This window comes from Loxodonta africana, chromosome 26 (genome assembly GCF_030014295.1).
Source record: "Loxodonta africana isolate mLoxAfr1 chromosome 26, mLoxAfr1.hap2, whole genome shotgun sequence".
In the NCBI taxonomy this organism is placed as follows: domain Eukaryota; kingdom Metazoa; phylum Chordata; class Mammalia; order Proboscidea; family Elephantidae; genus Loxodonta; species Loxodonta africana.
Window position 1 is genome coordinate 517,507 of NC_087367.1, and position 27,834 is coordinate 545,340.

General features: G+C 42.9%; 1 long non-coding RNA gene across 1 annotated transcript; it reads right to left on the reverse strand.

The window, feature by feature from the left end:
- Positions 1-208: 208 nt before the first annotated feature.
- Positions 209-27,834, reverse strand: LOC111752689 (uncharacterized). Its single transcript, XR_010319462.1, has 5 exons — positions 22,004-27,834; positions 16,195-16,455; positions 2,371-2,863; positions 1,086-1,156; positions 209-695 (listed from the first exon to the last, which is right to left on the reverse strand). It is a non-coding gene; the product is annotated as an uncharacterized LOC111752689 (long non-coding RNA).

Below are 27,834 nucleotides of genomic sequence, written 5' to 3' on the forward strand. Positions count from 1 at the left end.
AGCAAGTCCTATTGTAAATGCCTCTACCATATATCTAAGATCAGACTACTCTTTTCAATTTCCACTGCCCCTACTCTAGTCCAAATTATTGGCATCTCTCATCTAAACGAACGGTCTCTAGCTTTTTATGAACATGTTGTGTGCCGCCGGGTAGATTCCAACTTGTAGTGACCCTATAAGACAGAGCAGAACCACCCCACAGGGTTTCCAAGGCTCTGATCTTCATGGAAGCAGACTGTCACATCTTTCTCTCAGGAAGCAGCTGGTGGGTTCGAACGACTGACCTTTTGGTTAGCAGATGAGCACTCAATGACTGCACCACCATGAAAAAAGGGATTCGAGCATGTATCTCCAATGTACGTTTATTTTTTATATGTGTGTGTTAGCATGCTAACATATTACATACATAACGAAACACACCCATGCCATCAGGCTGTCCTTCTCTGTCCATGCCATCAGGCTGTCCCTCTGTCCATGCCATCAGGCTGTCCCTCTCTGCCCATGCCGTCAGCTGCTCCCTCTCTGTCCATGCCGTCAGCTGCTCCCTCTCTGTCCATGCTGTCAGCTGCTCCCTCTCTGTCCATGCCGTCAGGCTGTCCCTCTCTGTCCATGCCGTCGGGCTGGCTAGTGTAAAGAGTGGTTCTGAGAACGTGGTTGCAGAGGCCAGTTGGGCAGAGAATGAAGAACCATTTGTTCTAAGTCAAGGAGCACACACGTGGTGTCAGACTCACTGGGTAGAGGGAGGGTAAACCAGAACTCCCCAGCCCACCACTGCCTGCTGTGTCAGAGTAAGACTTGGGGATCTAGGTGTGATGCCTTCATGGCCAGTCAGAGCAGAGGGACCCAGGCAGGGGAGAGGATGAATGTAAGGAAATGGTATGAGAAGCCGTGTTCCCAGGAGGACTTCCTTGTGCAGATCAGGCCTGGGGTTTTAGAGAACATGTATCTTCAGGTGGGGAGGGTGTTTGATTTCATCCTCTGGGAGAATCCCAGCATGGGTGGGAAGTCTCACTGCCACCCAAGGGTCCAGAGCTCACCCATCCCATAGGGAGGGTGTTACAGAAGCAAGCGAGCCCTGAGCTTACCTCTCCTCTCTGTGGAGCCTGCGGAACCAGGATGAAGGGCTCAGGAAAAGGCACTGAATTTCAGTAGATGCCTAAGGATGCAAAATTTGCAAGACACAAGAAAGAGGAGGTGGATGTCCATTATTTTTGTAAGAAGAACTGGTCTTTACACTGCATAAAAGGAGTGTGTAGTGTGGGAGAGGGAGCAGAAAATAAGGAAGGGTTAAAGAGGGGCTTTGGGAAATAAAGAAGAGGAGAGCTAGCGAAGGAGGACCAACCATTAACTTCTCACCCTTCGAGCATCTGAGAGAGCAGGCCCCAGGGCCTGACTTTCTACTCTCTGCCCCACTCTGCTCAGTAAACAACCTTGTCAGCCTTCCCAGGGGCTCTGTGTGCGTGCTTTGTTCCCGTTAAGCAAGTAATGTGTAGATAACTTGCCAGAATTCCTCGGTTAAGCCTAATTTGTTTCTTTCTCCTTTTTTTTAAAAAAAGTAATATGGTAGAATTTTTAGGACAGCAGTTGAAGAACTATGTATTGAGTCATTCCTGATCCTGATCCTGTTACTTCCCTGATAAACAAACCCCCCAACTGTGAGTATGGTCTGTGAGTTCTGTGTGGCCATCACAACCAATTGTGGAACCCAGGAGAGAAGTAGAGAGTGCTGTGGGAAGACGGCTGGTGTCAATTAGTAAAAAGGCTGGAGAGAGGAGGCATGTCTGACCTCCGCATCACAGGAATCAGCCTCGGGCTGTTGGTGCCAATGGTGATTCTCCTTCCCCCTTGTGGAGTTGGACTAGGTCCATCACTGCCGCCATGCCATTTTACAGCCCTTATTTTTTTATATAGAAATAGCTTCTCTGCAGACATAAATACTTAAGTGAACTTGAGGTCATGCTGGAGTAGCATGTCCTTATAAGACGAGAAGAGACAGAGAGACACGGGAAGAACACTGCCTGAATGGTTGGGCAAGTGAAGACTTGAAGTGATGCTGCCACAAGCCAAGGGCTGCCTGGGGTTACCAGAAGCTGGAGAGGCAGGGAAGGATCCTCCTCTACAGCCTTCAGGAAGAACACGCTGTACCAACACCCTGAATTTTGTTTTCCAGCTTCAGAACTGTGAGACAATAAACGTTTTCCATTTTAAGCTGTCCAGCTGTGGCACTTTGGCACAGCAGCCCTGGGAAGCTAGGACACACAACGTTCAGACACTGCTACCTGAATCCCACCCTCTGCCTGTAAGACTTTTGTAACCTTAAAATCTCTTAAAATGCAGCTCCTCCCCAAACACCCCCTTCAACATACACACCTTGTGGGAGGTGGGCGCAGAGGGTTTTCCCAGCAAACTGCAAACAATGTGCTTCAAAGAGAAGCTTCTGGACCTTCGTGCGTCTTCGGGCAGACAATTGGCCACAAGGACGTTAGTCATAACTCATCTCTCCCTTGAGGCTGGTTCGGTTGGCAGGTTCCTTTCAGCTTTCTGGGTGTGTTGTGAAGCAGCATGCTGGCATGGTTACTGGACAAAGTTTTCCCACGCAACTTTGCAACGATATGGAATCTGTCTGAGAAAGGTTCTCTCAGAGCGTGGTATGGTTTACTGAAGAGCAATGCTTTCACCTGTGGAACTCTGGGCATCAAAGAACAGCTGTCCACCACTGACAGTGACCAGACTGAACAAACCGGGAGCTGGCTACTCACTCCTCAGAGTGGCCGGGGACAAACTCGAATGTTCAGAAAAGGGAGGGACCTGCTGGTTACACAGGTGCTTGAGATGGTCGAGGTTTCTCTTAAGCTTCTTGATTCTAAGTGAGACGTGGAGGAAGGTAAGAGAAGCAGAAATTTAGAATGTAATTTTGATAACAGTTATCTGAGTATTACTGTGTTACAGTGTCATGACTACATTTCAACTCACGTTACATCAAGTATTTTAATTACACAAACAAGTATTCTTGAAATAGAAGATGGTATCAAACTACGTTTGGAACTGATATTACAATTGACTAGGAGAATCCAAGAGCTACAAGGTTGAGTGAGAGAGATGACAGATGGAGAGAAAAGGAGGAAAAGAAAGAGAATAAGAAAATGGAAGTAAAACACCACCTTCCATCAAGGCATTCTGTAGTTCAGGGCTGGGCAAAAAAGCAGTTAAAGGATCTAACAAAACTGTTAATAAGGGATGAAAGAGTCCAAAAGTGCAAACTGTTCGGAATCCTGAAACTCAGAGAAAATGGAGGTAAATTCCGGATGGACTCTAGGTGATTTCCAGTAGAAAAACCAATTAACAAGGTTCAAAATCTCAGTCATTGGGTACCACAACTCAACTACGTTCCTAAAAGGAACCAAAAAGATTCCCAAGTATTTATGCTACTTCATTACATCTCCTATAACAGAAATTACAGAAATTAGGCTTAAAACCCACGGAGATTTCATTTCAGCAGTCCCCATCCCAGCATGTTTCTAAAGCAATCATTTGCTCACCAGTAGGTGACACTCCACTCACCTCCACAGCCTCACCTTGCCTCTGTGGATACGTGCTGTTCCCCCAAGCCAGCTCCCCTTGCTCCCCTAACTGACCCTGTTAGGGTCTCTGCATTTTCCCTCCTGTCACGCTTTCCAGGAATCTTCTGGCACCTTTGACCTTACCCTGACAGGTGGCAGCCCTGACCCTGGAAACATCTCGCATCTAGCTCAGAACTTCTCGTTGTTCTGTGGTAATGGTGTGTGATGTCGTATCCTTGAAGGCAGGGCATTTATCTTCCAACTTTGTATCCCCAGGGCTGACCAGGAGCCCAGCATGTAGGAAGAACTTCATCCATATTTTTGAGTGAACGGATCTTTAATGATGGAGCACAATATGTTTCAGTAAACATCCCAACAGGACAGCTCCGAGGATAACTTTCCGTTTTTGCTGTTCTAACCCTTATATGAACATCATGCAGATTATCGACGGCCAAAGATACAATTTAAGCATTCTTCTTTAACATAAGGGATATTTTATTGGAGGGTTTTAATTCTTTTCTTTCAACAATACAGCTAGCCTATAAATAATCATACAAAATAAGAACACCCCATAACTCATCCTAGTTCATTCAGTCGACAAAAACCTAATCTTGGCACTGAGAATACATTAGCAAACAAAAAAGACAGTCTGTACTCCATGGAGCTTACAGGAGCAGCCAGGAGGTCCTGGAGCCACCATGTGGGGGTCCAGGAACTTTGCAGGAAGAGCCAGGAAGGGTCCAGGGATGTTCCATAGACCGTGACAGCGATGACATTCCACGAGGTCTCTGTGTAAATTGACGTGGAGTCATTTGCTCATACATGTCAGTATTTCATATCCATCTTCATTATTTTCTCATTCCTTCACTCGTAAGCATTACTTTATAACTCAAAGGCAGAGGAAGTAAAACATTTGCCCTCAGGCAGTCCTGTGTCATGGAGAGTCAAGAAGGAGCCCAGGGAAACCAGCAGCCCTTCCATACTGCAGCCCGATAGCTTTGGTCTGCAGCGCTGTGAAGCTTCATGATTGTTGTACAGTTTAGGCCTGGATACACGGATTACCATGCACCCCGCAAATAAGCCAGGAGGATGAAGTCATTTTAAAATTCACATTTTAAAAAAGGCAACATTATGTTGTTTATTCATAATTAGCTTGTGATCAGGTATTTGTTAGTTACCCTCAAACTAGCTCTGATTCATGGCGACCCCATGCACAAGAGAGCGAAAGGGCGCCCAGTCCTGAGCCGTCTTCACAATCATTGATATATTCAAGTCCACTGTTGGGGCCACTGTGTATTTTGAGTGACTTCCAGCCTAGGGGGCTCATTGTCCAGCTCTGTATCAGACGATAGTCTGTTGTGATCCATAAGGTTTTCATTGGTTAATTTTTAGAAGTAGATCACCAGGCCTTTCTTTCTAATCTCTCATAGTCTGGAAGCTCCACGGAAACCTGCCCACCATGAGTGACCCTGCTGGTATTTGAAATACCGGTGGCACAGCTTCCAGCGTCACAGCAACACACAAGCCAACACAGTAGGACAGACTGACAGACAGGTGGTGGAAGCAGGTATTACCCACCCTCACTGTATTCTTCTGAGCTGTTCACTCCTCATTTTATTTTACCCAGTGTGGTTAACCTTTCCCCTTCAAGTCTTCCTAAACTTGTTCTTATCATACATTCCAGACCATACCATTGCTGTAACTTCCTGAAGAGTAAATTCTATGCCTAAAAGAAGGAAAAATGACCTACCTTAAAACCTGGGTTCAGCTCATCATTAGAAAAACTTGCCCAATTGTCCGTAAACAATTCTAATAAACTTTAAATACATTTACTGGTAATAACTGAAACCTCAAAATTCTTCTTTTGAAAAGATAAGATAGTCCCCCCTTCAGAGGTTGCCAGATGGCTGCAGCCCCCCTCCTTCACTGTGCTCCCTGGGATCACCTCGCAAACAAATAATCACACTCAAACCCTTGTCTCGGGGTCTGCTCCCGGGAGTGGGGGCCGAGCCAAGACAGTGTTCTTCTAAATACCGGGGTGTCTAACAGCACTGGGCCCACATTTCTGCAGGCTGGAGCCCAGAGACAGCTCGCTCTATCATGCCCCCAGGCCCTCTCCCCTGACCCCCACCTTGCACAGCCTTCTTTAGGTTGCCCCACTGGCCCCCATAGACATCTGCATTCGCAATCTCGCAGATGTGAGATACTTATTAGGGGAGTTCTCAGGCAGTGAGAGAGGAGACAATAAACAGATACATTTTAAAACTTCAACGCCACAGTCCAATCTATGCCATGTGTGTAACTGAAAGACAAAATATATCAGTAAACAGAAAAAAACTACTTGCTTTCATAAGTACCCTATTCTGTAAGTCTGATTTTTATTTTCTTCTTTTGTGTTTCCTGCTTTTTTATTTACTCCAGTTGGGATTTCCAGATTTTCATTCCAAGAACTAACTTGCTTTGCTTGATTTTTGTCCTCAGAGCTCTTATTACCTCATTAATGAGCTTGAGGGCTTTCAGAGGGACGTTTAATGCTTCAAATTCAATTAGCAAGCTGTCCTGGAAGAAAAAACACACCACTGTCATTTCTAAATTAATTCTACAACCTTACAAAATTTGATGTCCACAAAAGAATGTGAAAATCATCTTAGATTATTTAGCCAGCAATTCCATCTGACAAATTTGAGATTCGATTCTTTCAAATAAAAAGGCATAGAAAGCAAAATTGCTTTCATGAAAAGAAGTGATAGCTTACACGATTTAAACTTTAAAAAATCAATTACTAAAAAAAACCGTCTTTCCTAGATTTACTTCAAAGTAAGAAAGGCTAATCTGTGTGAGGAAATCCAGGTGGTGTAGAGGTTAAGAGCTACAGCTGCTAACCAGAGGTGGTCAGTTCAAATCCACCAGCCACTCCTTGGAAACTCTATGGGGTCGCTCTACTTTGTCCTGTATATAGGGTCACTATGAATCGGAATCGACTCAATGGCAATGGGTTTTTGGAATCTGTGAGAAAACTAAAAACTGAGAATTAGTATTAAGTTTTCAAGACCATTTAATCTGTTATCTAATTTTACGGCATAGTTAATTTTTCCATCTGGAGGTGTTCACAATGAACATTTCACAACGAAAATGACAGGATAATACGGGCCACTGCAATCGCTGGCACTTCTGACACCCACATTCTGCCAGGACAGCCGGATCCCTAACCCCGGGGCAATAAAGCAATGGGAGTTCTCAAATAAGTGGTGATGGCTCCTTCAAAAGAACAGCTCTGAATATGTTTTGAACCACTATGCATTGCACCAACCAGCGTTAGTGAGCTGAAATGGATTGGTGTTGGCCATTTTGAATTAGAAAATTATTATTATTTTTTTTACTACGCTGGAAATCATAACTTGAAGAGGAGTGGTGCTGCATTCATCATCGAAAAGACTGTTTCAAGATCTACTCTGAAGTACAACGCTGTCAGGGACAGGATAATATCCATACACCTACAAGGAAGAACTGTTAATAAGACTATTATTCAATTTTAAGCACCAACCACTAAGGCCAAAGACGAAGAAAATGAAGATTTTTACCAACTTCTGCCATCTGAAATTGATCAAATATGCAGTCAAGATACATTGATAATTACTTGGTGATTGGAATGTGAAAGTTGGAAACAAAGAAGGATCAGTAGTTGGAAAATATGGCATTGGTGACAGAAACAACCTGGAGATAGTATGAAAGAATTTTGTAAGGCCAATGACTTATTCACTGCAAATACCTTTTTTCAACAATATGAACAGTGGCTATACACATGGACTTAACCAGATGGAATACACAGGAATCAAATTGACTATATCTGTGGAAAGAGATGATGGAGAAGCTCAATATCATCAGTCAGAACAAGGCCAGGGGCTTACTGTGGAACAGACCATCAATTGCTCGTATGCAAGTTCAAGTTGAAACTGAAGAAAATTAAAACAAGTCCGCGAGAGCCAAACTATGACCTTGAGTATATCCCACCTGAATTTAGAGACCATCTCAAGATTGGATTTGACTCGTTAAACACTACTGACTGAAGACCAGACGAGTTGTGGAATGACATCAAGGATACTATACATGAAGAAAGCAAAAGGTCATTAAAAAGACAGGAAAGAAAGAACAGACCAAGATGGATGTAAGAAGAGGTTCTGAAACTTGCTCTTGAACGTAGAGTATCTAAAATGAATTGGAAGAAATGATCACGCAAAAGAGCTAAACAGAAGATTTCAAAGGGTAGCTCGAGAAGACAAAGTACTATAAGGAAATGTGCAAAGACCTGAAGTTAGAAAACCAAAAGGGAAGAACACACTCAGCATTTCTCAGGCTGAAAGAACTGAAGAAAAAATTCAAACCTTGAGTGGCAATATGAAGTATTCTATGGGAACATAAAAAAAAAAAAAATTTATGGGGAAAATATTAAACAATGAAGAAAGCATCAAAAGCAGATGGAAGGAATACACAGAGTCATTGTACCAAAAAATTTGTCAACATTCAACCATTTCAGGAAGTAGCATATGATCAAGAACCAATGGTACTGAAAGAAGTCCAAGCTGCACTGAAGGCATTGATGGAAAACAAAGCTTCAGGGATTGACAATACCAATTTAGATGTTTCAACAAATGGACACAACGCGGAAGCACTCACTTGTCGAAACCAAGAAATATGGAAGACAGCTACCTGGCCAACTGACTGGAAGAGATCCATATTTGTGCCCATTCCAAAGAAAGGTGATCCAGCAGAATGCAGAAATTAACAAACAATATCATTAATAACACACACAAATTTTGCTGAAGATCATTCAAAAATGGTTGTAGCAGTACATCAACAGGGAACTGCCAGAAATTCAAGGCAGATTCAGAAGAGGATATGAAACAAGGGATATCACTGCTGATGTCAGATGAGCCTTGGAGGAAAGCAGAGAATACCAGAAGACGTTTACCTGTGTTTTATTGACTATGCAAAGGCATTCAACTGTGTGCATCATAACAAATTATGGAAAATATTGTGAAGAATAGGAATTTCAGAACACTTAATTGTGCTCGTGAGGAACCTGAACATAGACCAAGAGGCAGTTGTTTGAACAGAACAAGGGGATACTTCGTGGTTTACAGTCAGGAAAGGTATGCTTCAGGGTTATATCCTTTCACCATACGTATTCAATCTGTATATTGAGCAAATAATCTGAGAAGCTGGACTATATGAAGAGGAACGGGGCATCAGGATTGGAGGAAGACTCATTAACAACCTGCAATAGGCAGATAACACAACCTTGCTTCCTGAAAGTGAAGAGGCCTTGAAGCGCTTACTGATGAAGATCAAGGACTACAGCCTTCAGTATGGATTATACCTCAATATAAAGAAAGCAAAAATCCTCACAACTGGACCACCAAGCAACATCATGATAAACAAAGAAATGGTTGAAATCATCAAGGATTTCATTTTACTTGGATCCACAATCAGCATCCTGGAAGCAGCAGCCAAGAAATCAAATGACATATTGGGCAAATCTGCTGCAAAAGACCTCTTCAAAGTATTAAAAAGCAAAGATGTCATTTTGAGGACTAAGGTGCACCTGACCCAAGCCATGGTATTTTCAATTGCCTCACACGCATGCAAAAGCTGAACAATGAATAAGGAAGACTGACTAAGAATTGACGCCTTTGAATTATGGTGTTGCCAAAGAATATTGAATATACCATGGATTACCAGAAGAATAAACAGATCTGTCTGGGAAGAAGTACAGCCAAAATATTCGCTAGAAACAAGGATGGCGAGACTATGTCTCACATAAGTTGGCCACGTTATCAGGAGGGACCAGTCCCTGTCAAAGGACATCATGCTTGGTAAAGCAGAGGGTCAGAGAAAACAGGAAGACTCTCAATGAGATGGACTGACACAGTGGCTGCAACAATGGGCTCAAACACAGCAACGATTGTGAGGGTGGCACAGGCCTGGGCAGTGTTTTGTTCTGTTGTACATAGTGTTGGTATGAGTTGGGACAGCCTCAATGGCACCTAACAACAACAGTATGAGCTTCAGGAAATATGAGTGTTCAATAAGTATCAAATTTATAACCAGTGTGGCAGACATTGCAGTTTGCTTACCCAGTAGCCATTGTCCTTACGCACAGAATTCAAATTTCTCCTGAGCAGAATGTGCCTGGTTAAAATGTTGAACGTTAAGAGTACCACATAACATAGTTCTGGTCACTTGTCACTTCTATAAGCAGGGGCCGTGTGGGGCTTCTGGGATAGATACTGTTATCCATAAAGAGGCACAGTCTTAGCCAGCTCATGCCCGTTAACCTCCTCTTCTTCCTGCCGGGTTGTAGAGGAGACATCTTGCCCCATGAAGATGAAGGCAACATCCTAAGGATGGTGGACCAGGGAGCTTAGAGGAACCTGGGTCCTCTGTGACTTCCTCAAGCATTCGCAGCAGCCCTGGACTGCCTACCTTCCAATTCTTTATATGAAAACAAACCCCTACTTGGTAAGGCATTGAAGCTGGGTTTCTACTTACATGCATCCAGTTGCAACGCTCACTGATACAATCGGCATTTCCATTTTTGTACATTCCTTAAAGTTCCAATAAGAAGAATGAATAACAGGCCCACAGCTGCACGGAATCTTCCCCCCCGCCCCGCCCCCCAGTCTACTGAACAGGGTTCATTCTTCTCCAGACACGTGACTCCCTAACAATACTCAGCTCATGAGCAGGGCTAACAGGGAGTGAAGGCAGCACAACCCGGGAATCACATTGGTTTACCTGCACTTTTCCCAGTGCATTGTTTTGAAGGAATATGTGAAGATTTTAAGGGAAAAAAAACCCAGAAAATCCTGTACAAATGCCTTCCTTTATGGTAAGCAGTGGCAATATGAAGCTGGGTGCTCATTTCTCTCTCTGTGAAAAAATACGACTCATTTGATTATAGAAAACTTTTTTTTTTTTCATGAAAATGGTCCCTAATTTTCTCACATATCCACATCTCACAGGAGGCAGGGTAAGCCCCGGGGTTTGAGGTTGCAGAACTGACTCTGATGGGGGCGCAGGTTGAATGTCCTAAGATTTCAGTCAGAATTATTATTGTTTCTGTTAGTGCTCTGGTGATGATGTTACACAAAATTTGATTTTACAGTGCAATTTTGCAAAATTCAATTTTTTAAAGGAATGCATTTTTTTTAAAAAGTTCCAATGAGGATCATCTAATTGGAACTCAAAAAAAAAAAAAACCAAAAAAACCCGCTGAGTAATGAAAGTGATACTATAATATGACTGCTGTAGCCACAGAGAAAAATCTAATACGCACAAAGATTTTTATCTGTGTCTAGACCACTCGTGTTATAACATTATTTTCATTGCTCAGTTTTTTTTTTTTTTTTTTAAGTTCCAATTAGATGATTCTTTGATCTACCTGGGCTATTAATAGCAGTCCTGGCAAGAGTTAATATCTAAGTATCAGACATTTCTGCCATAATGGTTATATGCATTCCTTTTAAAAGAACTGAATTTTGCAAAATTGCACTGTGGAAAATTAGGAAATGAGTGGTCTAGCCACAGAGAAAACTCTTTGTGCATATTAGCGTTTTCTGTATAAAGGAAGTCATTTTCACACCTTTACAAATAACAATATGCTCTACTTACAAAGAATTCTGGAAATAAGTATTTTTGTTAGCAAGTATTTTCTAGCTCCTGTCTATCTAACAAGGAGCTCTAGTGGCACAATGGTTAAGCACTCAGATGTAACCAAAAGGTTGGCTGTTTGAACCCACCAGCCACTCCGTGGGAGAAAGATGTAGCAGTCTGCTTCTGTACAGATTACAGCCTTGGGAACCCTATGGGGCAGTTCTACTCTGTCCTACAGGGTTGCTATAGGTTGGAATCAACTTGATGGCAGTGGGTTTAGTTTACATATTTATATATATGTAATATGTGTAGTTGCTATTTGTTTATCATGTCTCCTGTACTAGAATGTAAGCTCTACGAGGCCAGGAATTCATCTGTTCACTGCTGAATCCCTAGGGTCTGAAACAGGGCCTAGCACTGTTTCATGTGCTGGTTCAATAGTAGAGAACAAAACAGAAAAATCTCTGCCCTGTGGCACATGATAGGTGTTTGATAAACATTGTTGAATGAATTCTCAGCATTATAACCCACATCTACTAAAGCAAACATATTGTGCCGTAAGTTCTTTATAATAGGTATTAGTGACACACTGTTCGTATTAGTGTCATGTGGCTGCTGGAACAAATTACTACAAAACAACGGAATTTATTCTCTCACCGTTCTGGAAACCAGGAGTCCAAAATCAGTATCCCTGGGCCAAAACCAGGTGCCAGCAGGGCCACACTCCTTCTGAAGGCTCTGGGAGAAACGCCGTCCCCTGTCTCCCCCAGCTTCTGGTGATGGCCAGCATTCCTTGGCTTGTGGCCACATCCCTCCAGTCTCTGCCCCGTCTTCACGTGGCCTTCTCCTCTGTGCGTGAAATCTCTTTGCCTCCCTCTTACAAGTCTACATGTGACAGCATTTAGGGACCATCCCTATAATCCAGGATAACCTCCCCATCTCAAAATCCTTAATTTAATAACATCTGCAAAGACTCTTTTTCCGACTAAGGTAACATTTACAGGTTCCAGGGATCGGGACTTCATATCTTTGGGGGCCTACAACACTTCAGTTCTTGTAGCTGAAGGGAAGTTCCTACCAAGAGGATCCCAGAAGGTATCTTCTGTTTTCTGCATTTGCCTTTACCTCTCCTCGGAAAATACATGTGTTTCTGAGGAACTAAGAAATGCTATAGCTCTTTATTTTCTTATATAACTGTAGGCATTGTCTTTTCCAAAGAAGCAGTGTAACAGTGTTTTTTTTTTTTTAATAAAAATAAAAGCAATGTATTGTTTTGCAATGGTACACTTCAATTTGAATCCAGAAAAAAAAAAGTAATGTATGAAAGATCAATAGCAATACTCATGGCATGTCAATTAAAACCACTTTAAATTCATGCATGTTATTGTCGTGTTATGTGCTGTTGAGTTGATTCTGACTCAGAGTGACCCTATGTACAACAGAACAAAACACTGCCCAGTCCTGCACCATCCTCACAGTGTAATAGTGTTTGTGACTTGTTCATGAAAGGATTGGATTATCTTCCATCAGGAAAACACCCACAAATTAAATTAATGAGCAGTGAAGGTGGTGAAATGATACTTGAGAACATTGTTTTCTATCCTGTACCAGTAGATCCCATCATGCTTTGCAGACAGGATACAAAGTCGTTAGCATTCACCACTGAGAGTCATTATCCCCCAGGTCACAGAACCAGGCTGTGACCCCAGCATCCTTGCCAACGAACACAGTGCTGTCTAGTTTCACAGAAACACCTAGAGCCCCAGCAACCTTTGCTGTGTTTGGGAGCCAGCCCCTAGAATGAAGGGACAGACAGACGACATTAACAATAAGGTGGTTTCGGCACTGTTAAACCTTTCCTTCCCTGTGTGGTGCAAATGGTTAGTGTGTTCAGCTGCTAACCTAAAGGTATGGGGTTCAAGTCTGCCCAAAGGTGCTTTGGAAGAAAGGCCTGGAGATCTACTTCCCAAAAACCAGCCATTGAAAACCCTCTGGAGCACAGTTCTACTCCCACACGGGGGGGGGGGGGCGCATGAGTCAGAGTCGACTTGATGGCAGCTGGTTGGTCTAATTAAGCCCTTCTGAAATTTGGTTTGGAGACCCAGAATTTAAACTTCTCCTGCTTTTTATCCTCTTAAAAAAAAAAAATTTTTTTTTTATAACTTCACTCAAATAAAGTACTTTCACAACTTCTTTCCTGGAAAAGACTATTATGGATTATTTAAATAAGGTCAAATTTAATCAAAGTGTAAAGCCAACTTATTTTTATATAATCGTATTTAAAAAAAATAGTGCCATCGTTAATGCTGACTCAGGGTGGCCCCAGGTGTGTCACAGTAGAACTGTGCTCCGTAGAGTTTTCAGCGAGGCACCTCGGGATACGCTCTAACCTTTCGGTTAGCCCCCGAACTTGTTGACCACTTACACTACCCAGGGACTTCAGTTGTGTTTAGTCTGTTGTAAAAATTTCATTCTTAAGTAATATATCGCATTGAGAAGGTCAGGCCTAAAAAAGAACAATTTGAATGATTCTTACAAGTCTTTTATTTCATTTATATGGGATTTGGGGGAATAGTGTTATTTTATTTCTCACGCTCATATTTTTTAAAAATAAAATTGTGAGTGTAAATTGCAAATTTCTCCTTTATCAGAAAACCTAGATTTAAAGAATGACGCTTTGATTCTTATTCAGTTCGTAAAACTGACAGCATAATGGGGCTGGCAGGGTGCTGTGGGGCGGAGCCCAGGGTCTCTTCTGATGGCGACTGAGGCCTGCAGAGCGAGTAAAAGTCAGCCAGTCGCTCAAGCGGGGAGACTGAGGTGTGTGTCACAGTGGGAGAAAGGCCTCCACGTGGCAAGAGCCAGGTGACAGGGGAGGGCTGAAGTGGCCCTGTGAGCGTGTTGGAGTCGGGACTCCAGAAACCACTGAGGTTTGTACGCAGGGCAATGCCGTGCTCAGGCCTGCATCTTACAGCCATCATCCTACTCACAGCCAGAGAAGAGACTGGGGACAGAGACCGTCCAGGTGAGAGAGGGTGGCTACCTGAACTGTCGCTCAATGGGGAAGGAAAGAGGCTGACAGATTTGAGGGAGAATTCCCCTAGTGATAGTCTTGAAACAAACAGTGCAGTTAAATACTTCCATGGAGCTGTAAAAAAATTAGCGGCTGTGGTGGACGATTTTTCAAATTGCCTGCTTATCAGCCTAATTTTACATCTACAAGAACAGGCTTGAAAACAGCCTTCTCTAATCTTTATACCTAGGGTCATATGACATTAGCCTAAATAAGTAAACACGTGGGGTTCCCATGAGTCGGTCCTGACTTGATGGCAATGGGGTTAGCTTTTTCCTAACCTGTCCACACCATATAGAAACATAGTGTTAAAGCTGCTCTGATCCCAACAGCAGTGGGCGTGGAAGCAGCCAACACATCACCACCAGCCATTCTCCCGGTTCTGGGAACCAGCAGGTGAACTCACCTGCTGTTATTCTGGAGCCCAGTACTGCTCACCCCTCACGCCTCTGTCCCCCAGCATAAAGGGATGGATGTGGGTCACAGGACTCACCACGGGAATGGGGAGGTTGGAGAACCCACCTCGCCCCTATCCACAGCGCACACCAGTCCTCGCCTTCACCTGGGGCGACAAGGGCGGCTCCTTTGAAGGAACGAGGCCGATTTTCACGGCCCGCTGAGACGCACGCGCTGCACTTCTTCTCTTCTCCAGCAGGTGGCAACAGGCAAGTGACAAAACTGCAAAACTCTAAACAACTCAGTTCCTGGACCAGGCCAGAAGGGCACGGACATATAAAATTCCTAATTAAATGCCAGAATTGAAAATATTTTAATTTTGTTAAACTGGCATAAAATGGAAGGCCTACAAAAGGTCCTAGTGATTGCAAATACTTATGGCAGAAGCAGGAAATTTAAAATTTTAGTAAAAACAGAACCCTACCTATTATGGCTTTTTATATAAAAAGTTGATGCAACTGACCACTGCCAACGGTGAAACAGACAGGATAGTCTGAAGATGACCCCAGGAGATTACTCTAGGTTGCCTCGACAATGAGCCAGCTGTGGCCAGCGGCCTCCCTAAACCCAAAACGACAACAACACAAAACCACTGCCATGGAATTGAGTCAATTCCGACTCACAGTGACCCTGTAGGACAGAGCAGAGCTGCCCTGTAGGGTTTCCAAGGCTGTAAATCTTTACAGCCACATCTCTCCTGCGGAGTAGTTGGCAGGTTCGAACTGCCAACCTTTCAGTTAGCAGCCAAGCACTTAACCACTACACCACCAGGACGCCCATTTCTCCCAAATTCAGCTCCCCTTGGTCCCCTGGCTTTCTTCCTCCCAGCAGGAGGGGCTGCGACTGCCCTCAGACTCCAAGGAGTCCAGGTGCCAGGAAACTGGCTTTCTCAGACAACTCCTGACAGAGTTGGCCCCTAAGCCCAGGCAGCATGATACCAAGTAGCCTGTGTGGACCCCACTAACAAGGATGTTCACTATGTTGGTATTGAAGAAGATGGAGCAAAAGGGGAGAGATGACCTTTCCCTGGAATGCACACTTGTGACACGTCCAACAGAACACCCGGGCCCCTGCGTGCCCCACCCCATGCCTTCTCTTGCAGACCCTTGGTTTGTAATTTCCCAGTAAAGCCTGTTCCTTAATCTGTAATGTGTGATGGTGTGGGATTATCTGCAGCCCTGTTGCTTTGGTTGTTTGCCAGCTGACGAGGACACCCTGGGTCTTCCATTGTCACACTGTAATCTCTCGGGACAACAGTATGCCTGCTGTGAGAGAGCGGCCTGTGTAATCCAAAGAAGACAAATGCACCCACCATCTATTTTCTAGTTGGATGTCTTTAAAGCTCTTAGACAACACTGTTAGGATGTCAGTATGAGACTTAAGAAATCTGTAATTTCTACTTCTCCGTTCTTATCTATGGCATTATCAGCTTAATTGGTTTGTAAAATTTACCTTGACGTTTTCTGCCTCACGTCAACGGAAATATCCAGGTTTGCTGTATGTTCCTCTGTCTGTCGTTTTGATGGGATCAATTGGAGGAAGTGAAGTCCTCTATTGGGACACCCATTTTGGTCTTCTGGCTGCTAACGAAGAGGTCGTCAGTTCAAATCCACCAGGTGCTCCTTGGAAACTCTATGGGGCAGCTCTACTCGGTCCTACACGGTTGCTGCGAGTTGGAGTCGACTTGACGGCAGTGGGTTTGGGGTTTTGGTGCTTCAAATTAAATGCGTAAAAGACCTTATCAGTGAAACTGAACAACAAAGTATCATGGTTTCACAGGTCCTTGTAACAGGTTTGTGTAGGCAAAATCGTTTACCTTTGGTGTACCAAATTTATGACTGAAAAATTAAGAAAGAACAGTTCTGTAAGGTTAAATTATGGAAATCCCTACCGCACCAATATAAAAAAATGATATTCTCTTGAATGTGACTAAGGTATTGAGTTTGTGAATAACCTTGAGGGCACAGTTTATTTTTAGTCTCACCATGTGACTAAATTCCATTATTCACCGGCTGGTAATCTCTTTAACATGTAAAATTACACAAAAGCTTTACGAGTTATTTTTTTCACTTTTTGATACCTACCATACTGTAAGTTTAATTAGGTACTTTTTCAGAACAAGAAATTAGACTTTCAGACAGGGCAGTTATAGAAAACAAACTATTTCCAAAATTGGATAAGGATAATCTTGGTACTTAAAAAATAAAAGATCATGCTATCTAATATAAACTAAAATGGTTGCTGATGTTGTTAGCTACAGAATAGAACCGCTCCACAGGGTTTTCTAGGCCTTTCAAAAGCAGGTCGCCAGGGCTGTCTTCCAAGGCGCCTCTGGGTAAGTTCAAACCATCAAGCTTTCGGCTAGTAGTCAAGCACTCAATCATTCCGGCCACCCAGGGATTCCTACTGAAATTATCAGACCTATGCGTTTCAGTAATAATTTTAAAAGAAGTAACAGCTACCATTTGCACGTATCAAGGCAATGGTTCTATTTTTTAACTTATTCTTTGACTTACAAATGGAATCATACTGTTTTATAATTTGCTTTTTCCATTTACAATTTATCTTGGACCTTTTTCCATCTCATTCTTTTAAAAGACTATGTAGTATCCCAACACACGAATATCACTATGCTAACCTTTTTTTTTTTTTTAAACCAATTACCTATTTCTGGGTATTAGCATTGCTTTCAATCTTTTGCTATTATGAACTGTTGTTGTTGTTGTTAGGTGCCGTCGAGTTGGTTCTGACTCGTAGTGACCCTGTGCACAGCAGAACGAAACACTGCCCGGTCCTGCGCCATCCTTACAATCATTGTTATGCTTGAGCTCATTGTTGCAGCCACTGTGTCAATCCACCTCGTTGAGGGTCTTCCTCTTTCCCGCTGACCCTGTGCTCTGCCAAGCATGATGTCCTTCTCCAGGGACTGATCCCTCCTGACAACATGTCCAAAGTATGTAAGACGCAGTCTCTCCAACCTTGCTTCTAAGGAGCATTCCGGCTGCAATACCTTACAATAACATCCCCATACATATGTCTTTGGGCCCTTGAATGATTATTTGTGTAGGATCAGTTGCTTGAGGTAAAATTGCTGAGTCAAACAGTATGAATGTCCAGAATTTAATAGATCCAATAGTCTTCTCCAAAGTGGTTGAACCACTGTATATTCTTGTGTAAACACCGCATCAGACTAAAGCAGTGATTTTCAGATTTTTGTTACTTGGAAACCCTTTCCTTAAAAGAAATTCTTGTCAGAACCGAGAATGAAAGCAGAAAAGGGGCTCCGCTCAGGCGGAGCAGACATAGGGTCAGGTGTGCGGCGCCCCCCTGGAGCTTCCTGGTGCACAGTCGGATACCGGCAGGGCCTTCTGTTCCAACACGAAGATTTGCAAGTATGCTTGACTGGCTGAGAGTAGAACTAATATGGTTTAACACCTGAAAATTATCGTAAAATCCCTAATTACACTTCAGTTTCAGCTACAATCTTCAGTAAGTTAGTCTCAGCACGTTATACGTGTTCTTTCATTGTTTTCTTACCCTCCTTTACAGGGAGACTGTGATTGAGGCTAAATTCTGTCCCCTTTAGAAAGCCGGAGTTCCATCTTCATCTTAGTTGTTCTAAGCCTATGAAACCTAACTTGCTATCCGTGCTATCAGCAGTTTCATGTTTCCCTTCCCTTTCATTTTAATGAGATAAGGGTAAAATGCAATGAAGTATTCAAATGATTGCACAAACTGATTGACAAAGACGGTGACTACCAATACTGAACTACAATACTTTTTCACAAATAAAGTGCCCACGTAAATAACGTGCCCACACGTATAACACTTGGGATAGTGCGCTGTCGAAAAGGGGGGTGGTGTGGTTGGCAGAAAACATATAGCGTGCATTATTTGCTTTAAAAATACAGTAGAGCTCTTGGTTGTACTGTTCAAAATATAGTAAAACCTGTGAAAGCCGGAAACTGTATTTAATGAACGGTGGCTTGGGGTGTGAATGCGTAATACACAGAAGGGCAGCTGGTAAAATTTTAAAGCACCACCTACAAGTACTCGGTGACTCCAATGATTAAAAAGCCTGATTTTCAATTTTTTTCTTAGTAGTTTCTTCAGATTTTAACAAGTCCGTTGTTTCCAGGGAAACAATGAAAGCAGATTGCACTTGGGTTAGGGAGCCAATCTTACAAGTAGTCTTCAACAACGGACTCCCTCTCGGCGCTGTCCCTTCAGATCTAAGCTTCTGCGAGGTTCCTCTAGACGGCCTCCACGTCTCCTGATTTTCCAGGAGGCTCAGTTTCTTCTCTAAACCTTTTCGTTTTTATTCTAGGTTTTTGTCATATTGAAGAGAAATCTTCTAAGGTTTATTTCAAGGCATAGTTTGGCTTATTATTTTTAGCCAGTTATTGTCCCTCTTTTTATAATTTTATCATGCTTCTTAAAAGCATTCAGAAATCCTGGCTCTCAGAGACAATGATGGAACACATTTGACTTTCTAAAAGGAGCAGATCCTTACTGTAAAGGGAGAAAAAAACCATCAGGAGAGGCTACACATAAAGCTAGAATGACTGTGTTCACTGATTCAGCAAAGAGCTTGAGCGCCTGTAAAGAAATGTGCTCGCTGCTAAGAGGGTACAGAACTCACGGTCACCACCCTGAGCTTTCGGTCTCATGGGGGCAGGCAGACACACACCCCAAAAGTTTACACAATGATATTAGGCAGCATATGAGTAAAATGCGAAATATGTGACCCAGACTGTAGCTGCCACAGGAGTGCCACACCTTCAACCCTCAGTTCATTATGCCCCGGTACTCGGTCTAGACTTCACACTCAGCCCTTCCGGTTAGGTCAGCATCTCGGATCCTTTGCCCACTTGATCTTTCATATCTGCCTTACCAATCCCCCAACCTGAGTTAACTCCACTGTTTTCTCAGCTTACTTTCCCAGGGTGCTAAGACGCCTACGTGGTATCTCACGGTAGCTCTTCCAACGTTTTCTACTCTCTTGGAGGCCCTGATCCCAGGAGCTCCTTCATCTCAGTGGATGACCTGACTCCACCCCCTCCTTTCCTGAAGGGATCAAGGACTTCTCCCTTGATTTCACCTTCCATCCTTCCCATCTGAAATTTCCCTGATCTGCACACTTCCTTTCCAAAAATAACTTCTCCACCCTTCTCTCATGATCCTGTTCCCTACAAACTTCCTCCAGAATCTGACCAAGCGATGAGTCCTGCTTTCCCTGAGGGGCCTGCAATCTCTTAGTCTCCTTTGGCTTGTTCCCCTGAGCTCACAAACATGTGTAAGACTCTCCTATTCCCAAACCTTCTGCATGAGTTACCTACTGTTGCTTAACAAGTTACCTCAGGGTGAGGTAGAAATTAAGAAACAAACACTTATTATCTCACATTTCTGTGGGTCAAGAATTTGGAAGCAGCTCTGCTGGTAGTGCCTCTGGGTCTGGATCTCTCCTGAGGTTGCAATCAAGACATCAGCCGGGGCTGGGGTCATCTGAAGGTTTGACTGGGGCTGGAGAATCCACTTCCACGATGGCTTAGTCACGTGACTGTTGGCTGGAGGCCTCGGTTCCTTGTCAAGAGGGCCTCTTCATGGGGTTACCTGAGTGTCTTCACGACATGCCAGCTGGCTTCTCCCAGAGCAAACAATCCCAGAAAGAAAGCAAGAGGGTAACTTCAATGCCCTTTATCACCTAGTCTCAGAAGTGCCACCGTCTCTTCTGTTTTCCTTTTTTACAAGTCACTAAACCCAGCCCACACCCAAAGGGGAGGAATTAATCTCCACCGCCTGAAGAAGACATTTCAAAAAAAGTTTGTGGACATATTTCAAAACTACCACACCCCTCAGTGATTTGGAAAACGATGGTGAGGATGGTTGTACAACTTGAGAAGTATAATCAGTGCCACTGGGTTATACACGTCAAACTGCTGAGATGGCGAGTGTTTTGTTATGATATTTTCACACACACACACACAGCAACAACAACTACCACAACTCTCAAATAAACCAGTTTTCAATCCTGCTGGTCCTTCAAGCTACTGCTCTGCTCTGCTACTGTCTCAGGGCCACTCTCTCAACATAGTCACCTACCCTCACTTCCCTTACTTTCTCACGCTCAACGTTCCACAGTTGGCAGTCCGGACTATTATCCACTAACTGAATATGCTGCTGTTGGGTGTGGCATTCAAAGCCCTCCAAAACCTAGCCACAGCCTACTTTCCCATCTGTCTCCCCCACTTTCCCTTTACACATCAGCCGGTTGGACTTCTCACCATTCCCCAAACATACCCTCTGCTTTCGCACCTCTCTGTCCTTGCTCAGATGGTCTTCCTCACCAGGAGGGACCTCTCCTTACCTTCTCATTCTCCAACACCCAGCTCAAATCCCACTGGATCCCAGAAGGCTTCCTTCATCTTCCCAAGCAGAAGCACTCCTTTCCTCCTCTACACCCCTGGAGCACAGTGATTGTCCTCCCTCATGTTGGCACCCCACTTTATGCTGTTTTAGAATTGGTAGACATCTTTGTATTCCTTTCAGCACCCCAACAACACATTGCTCATTTTAAATCCTTAATCTTTTTCGAATGAATAAATTTACCTAAATCATTACGATTTTATTTCACTCTCATCAAAAGGCAAATTAAAGTCCTTTAATCTCCATCTCTGCTAGATTAATATATTGAGCTAAGGGAAACTGCAGAGTAGTCTTCACTAAAGAAGAATACAGTCTTCTTTCCTGTTATTTGGACAATTTTAATGGACTGACTCAAATTAAATCATGATTATTCTCCAAAAAGGTTTGCTTCTGAGATATGTTTGCCTATAGTAGTTTTACGATTCCTGGTCAACATGAAATTTCCATGGAAACAGATTGCACACGCTGCAGAAGAAAGGACCTGAATTGTGTTTGAGCCACGTTTTATTATCTCCATGGAGCTATTTGTGCTAAATATCTGAGTGTTCAGGGAAACTATAATTTTGAATCACCTAAGTAAAGGCACAATATTTAATGCTTTAAAAAAGAAAAGGCAATATCTGCTATTTAAGTATTTTTGTTAATATCCTGAAATAGTATAAAAAGCAGTTTGAATATTTTTTGAATCACACATTAACAACAGCAAATAATATTTCCCTTTGGCCTGTTTGCTGGGCAGAAAAGGGAAAAAAACGAAATGCTCAGCGTGGTCTACAGATGACGTGCCTCCACGCCTTGCACTTGGTTACTGGCCCTGGGATTCTGGAATACTTACTTCACGGTCAAGGTTACATGGCTCACGATCAAGGCAAGTGGAGGGGGGTGGGCAACAAGGTGTCTAAAACAGAGACAGAAAGCAGGAATCAGAGAGTGTGCTGTCAGCAAAAAGGCAAAAGGTAATTCATTCTAAGCTGCCAATACAAGTATTGCTCAGTTTGTTAACAAAATCGCGTTTTTATTTATAAGTCAACCTCAGAAAGTCAATTCCCCCAAGGCTTAGTTACCCTAGATGAACTTGAAAATGTTTCTAGATCTAAAAGTCTGAGGATCAGATCCTGCAAAAGGGAGCAATAACAATCCCCTAACTCCAGGGTAAAGGCACTACCAAGAAACAACCTTAAATGCCCCCAAATAGAAGAAAAGTTAAAACTACGGTATTAATTATAGCTTTATTGGGCACCTACCATATGCCAGGTGTTTTATATACACCTCCTTATCTAACTCTAACAACCCCGAGAATTTGGTATGTTACAGACGGCTGAGGCTGAGAGAGGCTAACTGCCGTGAGCCACACTGCTTGTATTTGGGGACTGGAATTGGAACCCAGGCTTGTCTAAAAAGCTCACGTTCTTCTAGCTACATTATACTGATGCATCAACATGAGAGAACATTGGACAGCCCTTAAAATAATAAATGTGGTGACACTATCAATACAGAAGAAAATTTTAAGTGTAATATAATACAAAAATATAGTCAATGGTTGTGCCGACAGTCATGCTCTGCTTGACATTCATGACTCTTTCTGTGAAAAAGAAATAGGATGCGATGTGGTTTGGATGTTGTGTGAACACAACCCTAAAGTGCAGGCAATGGCATTCCCTGTTGTTTAATAACCTTTTGTTTCCCTTCCAAATCTTTGCCTCCCGCTGCACTCTCACTCGTGCTGGTTTTGCTGCATTTGGAAGCCACGAGGCACCTCGTGGGAATATTTTTGAGAGAAAATTAAAGAGAGAGAGAACATTGCAACACCCAAGAGACACGCAGTACAGGAGACTGGATGCTGCTGCCTACAAGTGGAAACATATACTGTATACAGTAAACTTTTTATTTGTTAGTAGGGAAAGTTCACCTTAAAAAATCGATGGGAAGTACAGCACCTACGTAACCCAGTACCACAGGCATTTGTTATGACTGTCAAGATATACGTGTTGTAGGTTATACACATTCTGTACCATTATCTGCCTGGTAGCACAATCGCTTTATATACAGGAGACGTGGGATACATGTGTTGGCGTGGGAAGCTGTGGCATTGGCTGTGCGGTTACAACTGCTGTGTCCTGTTCTCTGATAGAGATTTCTGAACTCTGCTATAACCTTATGGGACAACAGACGTAGAGGACGTTACGTAGCTCCTGACTGTATATAAAATAATTTATACAGGGGAACCCAGAGAAAATAAAATCGTTGCCACTTTAGAATAGTGAGATCATGTTTTGATAAGTTTATACCTAAGTATTTTATTATTTTGAAGCTATTGTAAATGTTTTTTTTTTATTTTATTTGAATTCCTATTGTTCATTACCAGTATGTTTTTGTTGAGTGCTGTCAAGTTGATCCCAACTCATAGCAACCCTATAGGACACAGTAGAGCTGCCCCATAGGATTTCCTAGGCTGTTATCTTTACGGGAGACAGTTCCCAGGTCTTTTTTCTCCCGGAACTGCTGGTGGGTTCGATCTGCCTACCTTTTGGTTAGCAGTGGAGCACTTAACCATTGCGCCACCAGGGCTCCTTTCATTTCTAGTATATAGAAATAGAATTGATTTTTATGTGTTGGACCTTGTATTCCGCAACCATGCTTAACTCACCAGTTCTAGGAAGTAGTTCTTGTTTTTACTTTGGTAGATTTCTTGGGCTTCTCTTCACAGACAATCACGTCATGCTCAGACAGGGAAGGTTTTTCTTCCTTTACGATCCGTATGCCTTTTATTGACCTGTGTCCACTTCCGGGCAGAAGCTTTAAGAGCTGGTCGTTCACAATGTTCTCTTTTCTCTCTGCCGTGGTGATCAACAACGTTCCACTGCAGCTCGACTGAGAAATAAATATCTTGAGAAAATCCTTGAGATTTTGGGGCCGTTTGTTACTACAAATAATTAACCTATCCCGACGGATATTCCTATACATGTTTTGCTTCCTCCCAACTTACCTCCCTAGCTTCTTCTCTCCCCCGTTTCCCTTTTTTGTGCTCAATTTCTCCCTTCCTGTGACTTGTATTTCACCACAATCCTGCCCTTGGAAGTTTGAGCAGATAAAGAACTCAACTCAGAAACAACCAACCAGCCTGGAGCCTTGAAGGTTTTTGTTCTTGTCCTACAAAGTCCAGATCGCTTCTGAAAGACACCTGGGCATACTGCCTCCCAGACCATCCACCAGAACCTAAAAGTAACCATTTCATATAATTTTTACATTTAACTAGCTTTTAATCGTTAACTTTATGGTGAATATTTTTATAACAAGTTTAATTTACGTATCATAAATCCAACAATTACATTCTATTCTATGCAACAAGAATACTAACATAATGTTTGAGATGGAGGATTTTAAAAATGTTTCTCTGTTCACTCGACGAAAGAGAATGTCAATAAATAAACTTTCTTTAATTCTCTCCCAAGTTTGCAAAGAAATAATTCCAGTGGGTTCCATATCGCTTTAAGGTTCAGGTTCCCGGGGAACCCCCTAGAGATTCTGACTCAGTAGGTATTTGGGAACCACTGAGTTAAACATCTGTGCATAACCAGTGTAACTGAAGCAGAGATGTTTAGAGCTCAACCCTCAAGCTGTAGAACTGCGCCATAGGGTCTTCTTGGCTACAGTCGTTACAGAAACAGATCGCCAGGCCTTTCTTCTGCACATCTGCTGGGTGGGTTAGAACTGCCAACATTTAGATTAGTAGTTGAGGTTTTCCATCATCTCTTTCCACAGATGTAGTTGACTTGATTCCTGTCTATTCCATCTGGCGGGGTCCATGTGTATAGTCGCTGTTTATGTTGGTGAAAGAAGGTATTTGCAACGAAGAAGTAGTTGGTCTTGCAAAATTCAATCATGCGATCTCCGGCATCATTTCTATCACGAAGGCCATATATTCCAACTACTGATCCTTCTTCTTTGTTTCCAACTTTTGCATTCCAATCACCAGTAATTATCAATGCATCCTGATTGCATGTTCAATCAATTTCGGACTGCAGAAGCTGGTAAATATCTTCAGTTTCTTCATCTTTGGCCTTAGTGGTTGGTGCATAAATTTGAATAATAGTATTAACTGGTCTTCCTTGTAGGTGTATGGATATTATCCTATCAGTGTTGTACTTCAGGATACATCTTGAAATGTTCTTTTTGATGAAGAATGCAACATCATTTCTCCTCAAGTTGTCATTCCCAGCATAGTAGACCATATGATTGTCTGATTCAAAATGGCCAATACCACTCCATTTCAGCTAATGCCTAGGTTGTCAACGTTTATGCGTTCCATCTTTGACAATTTCCAATTTTCCTAGATTCATACTTCAGACATGCCATGTTCTGATTATTAATGGATGTTTGCAGCTGTCTCTTCTCTTGAGTCATGCCACATCAGCAAATGAAGGTCCTGAAAGCTTGACTCCATTCGTGCCATTATGGTTGACTGAGGAGGCAGCTCTTCCCCAGTTGTCTTTTGAGTGCCTTCCAATCTGGAGGGCTCATCTTCCAGCACGATATCAGACAATGTTCCTCTGCTATTCATAAGGTTTTCACTGGCTAATTCTTTTCAGAAGTAGACTGCTGGGTCCTTCTTCCTAGTCTTTCTTAGTCTGGAAACTCAGTTGAAACCTGACTGCCATGGGAGCCCCTGCTGATATCTGAATACTGGTGGCATAGCTTCCAGCATCACAGCAACACACAAGTCCCCACAGTACAACAAACTGACACGTGGGGGTTTTTAGGAACATAGTTCATAGTATATATGAACTATGTTATGCCAATTGACCTAGACGTCCCCTGAGACTATGGTCCCCAGCCTTCAGCCCCAGTAACTCAGTCCCTCAGGGTTTTTTGGATGTGTCTAGGAAGTTTCTACGACTTTGTCTTGGTCAACTTGTGCTAACCTCCCTCCCCTATATTGTTTTGTCTTTCCCTTCACCAAAGTTAACATTTGTCTACTACCTAATTAGTGATTTCCCTTCCCTTGTAGCCTTGAAAGATGGTTTTTTGTGTGTCAACCTTTTCTTGAGTTTTTATACCAGTGGTCTCATACAATATTTGCCTTTTTTAATTGGCTTTTTTCATTCAGCATAATGCCCTCCAGATTTGTCCACGTTGTGAGATATTTTACAGATTCATCATTGTTCCTTATCATTGCATAGTACCCCATCGTGTGTATGCACCATAGTTTACCTATTCATTTTTTGATGGAAACTTGTTTCCATATTTTTGCTATTGTCAGCAATGCTGCAGTGAACATGGGTGTGCATATGTCTATTCATGTAACAGCTCTTACTTCTCTAGGATATATCCCTAGGAGTGGGATTGCTGGATCATATGGTTCTTCTATAGAGGTATTTCTATTTCTAGCTTTAAAAGAGGCGCCATATGGTTTTCCAAAATGGTTGTACCATTTTCCATTCCCACCAGCAGTGCACAGGAGTTCCAATCTCCCCACAGCCTCTCCAACATTTCTTATTTTCTGTTCTATTAGTGCCAATCATGTCGGGGTGAGATCATATCTCACTGTAGTTTCAATGTGCATTTCTCTAATGGCTAATAGTTGCCCTGCTTTTAACATGGGTACGTGCAATAGCGGTGACTGTAAAAAATGTTTCAGTTATATATACAGTAGCTGCGACTCTGGTTGCAGCTTTGAGTATTATACTTCTATACTGAGCTACTCAAGGACAGTAACCACGTCTTATCATTGAGTCCTTAAGGTTTTAGCATAGGGTTTATCACACAGTATGTAGTCCATAGTGTTTGAGCAAATAAAAAGGAACAAAGCTAGAAATTTATCCTATAAATTTGCTCCTATACACAAACGCGGTACGTGTACTGAAACGGAAGTTTCTATCCTGGGAATCTGGAGAAAAGTGGAACAGAAGCTCCCTTAAGTGACCTCCACTTGACTAACTCAACTGGATTAACCAACCTTGTCCATTCCGTCCGTCAGACCAAGTGATTACAGCCCAGGGCGAGCTGACCCTTTGTGGCTGTAAGCGGCTACCTCCTAACGCACCTGGGGACTGGTGCGCTCACAAGGTGAGCTGTCTGCTCACCAGGAGTTCCTGACTGGTCCCATGTGTGTGTCAGCTGTGCTGGTCCCTGTGATTTCGTAATTTTACTCGGTATTAGAAAAGTTGATTAAATACAAGTTACAATGAAGTGCCATCACCAAAAACCGCTGTCAAATTAGGTTTGGGCAAGGGGTTAAAAAAAAAAAAACCCTGTAAAAATCTAGAATTCTACACTTGTTTCACTCCACAGTATCTTTCAAGTTCTTACTCTACACTGAAGAAATGAAAACTCGCAATAATGCACAACGCATTATGAGTGTGGTTTAGGGAGATATACTGATGAACTCCAAAGAACCCGAATTCAAAAGGTCTCCGTTCCACAGCAAAGGACTGGCAGATAAATAAACGTACCTCATTAAAAAGAAAAGAAAAGGTCTCATAGAGCCCTATAAGACAGAGCAGAGCCTCCTGCCAACCCGGTCACACTCGTCCCCGGGGAGCGGCTGGGGATTCGAACCCAAAACTTGTCGGTTAGCAGCGAAGCCACGAACCACCGCGCCACGAGGGCGCTGCAGCTGCTTCCGGGAACAGGGCCCGCCCCTGCGCCGTGGAGCCCGAGCGCGCC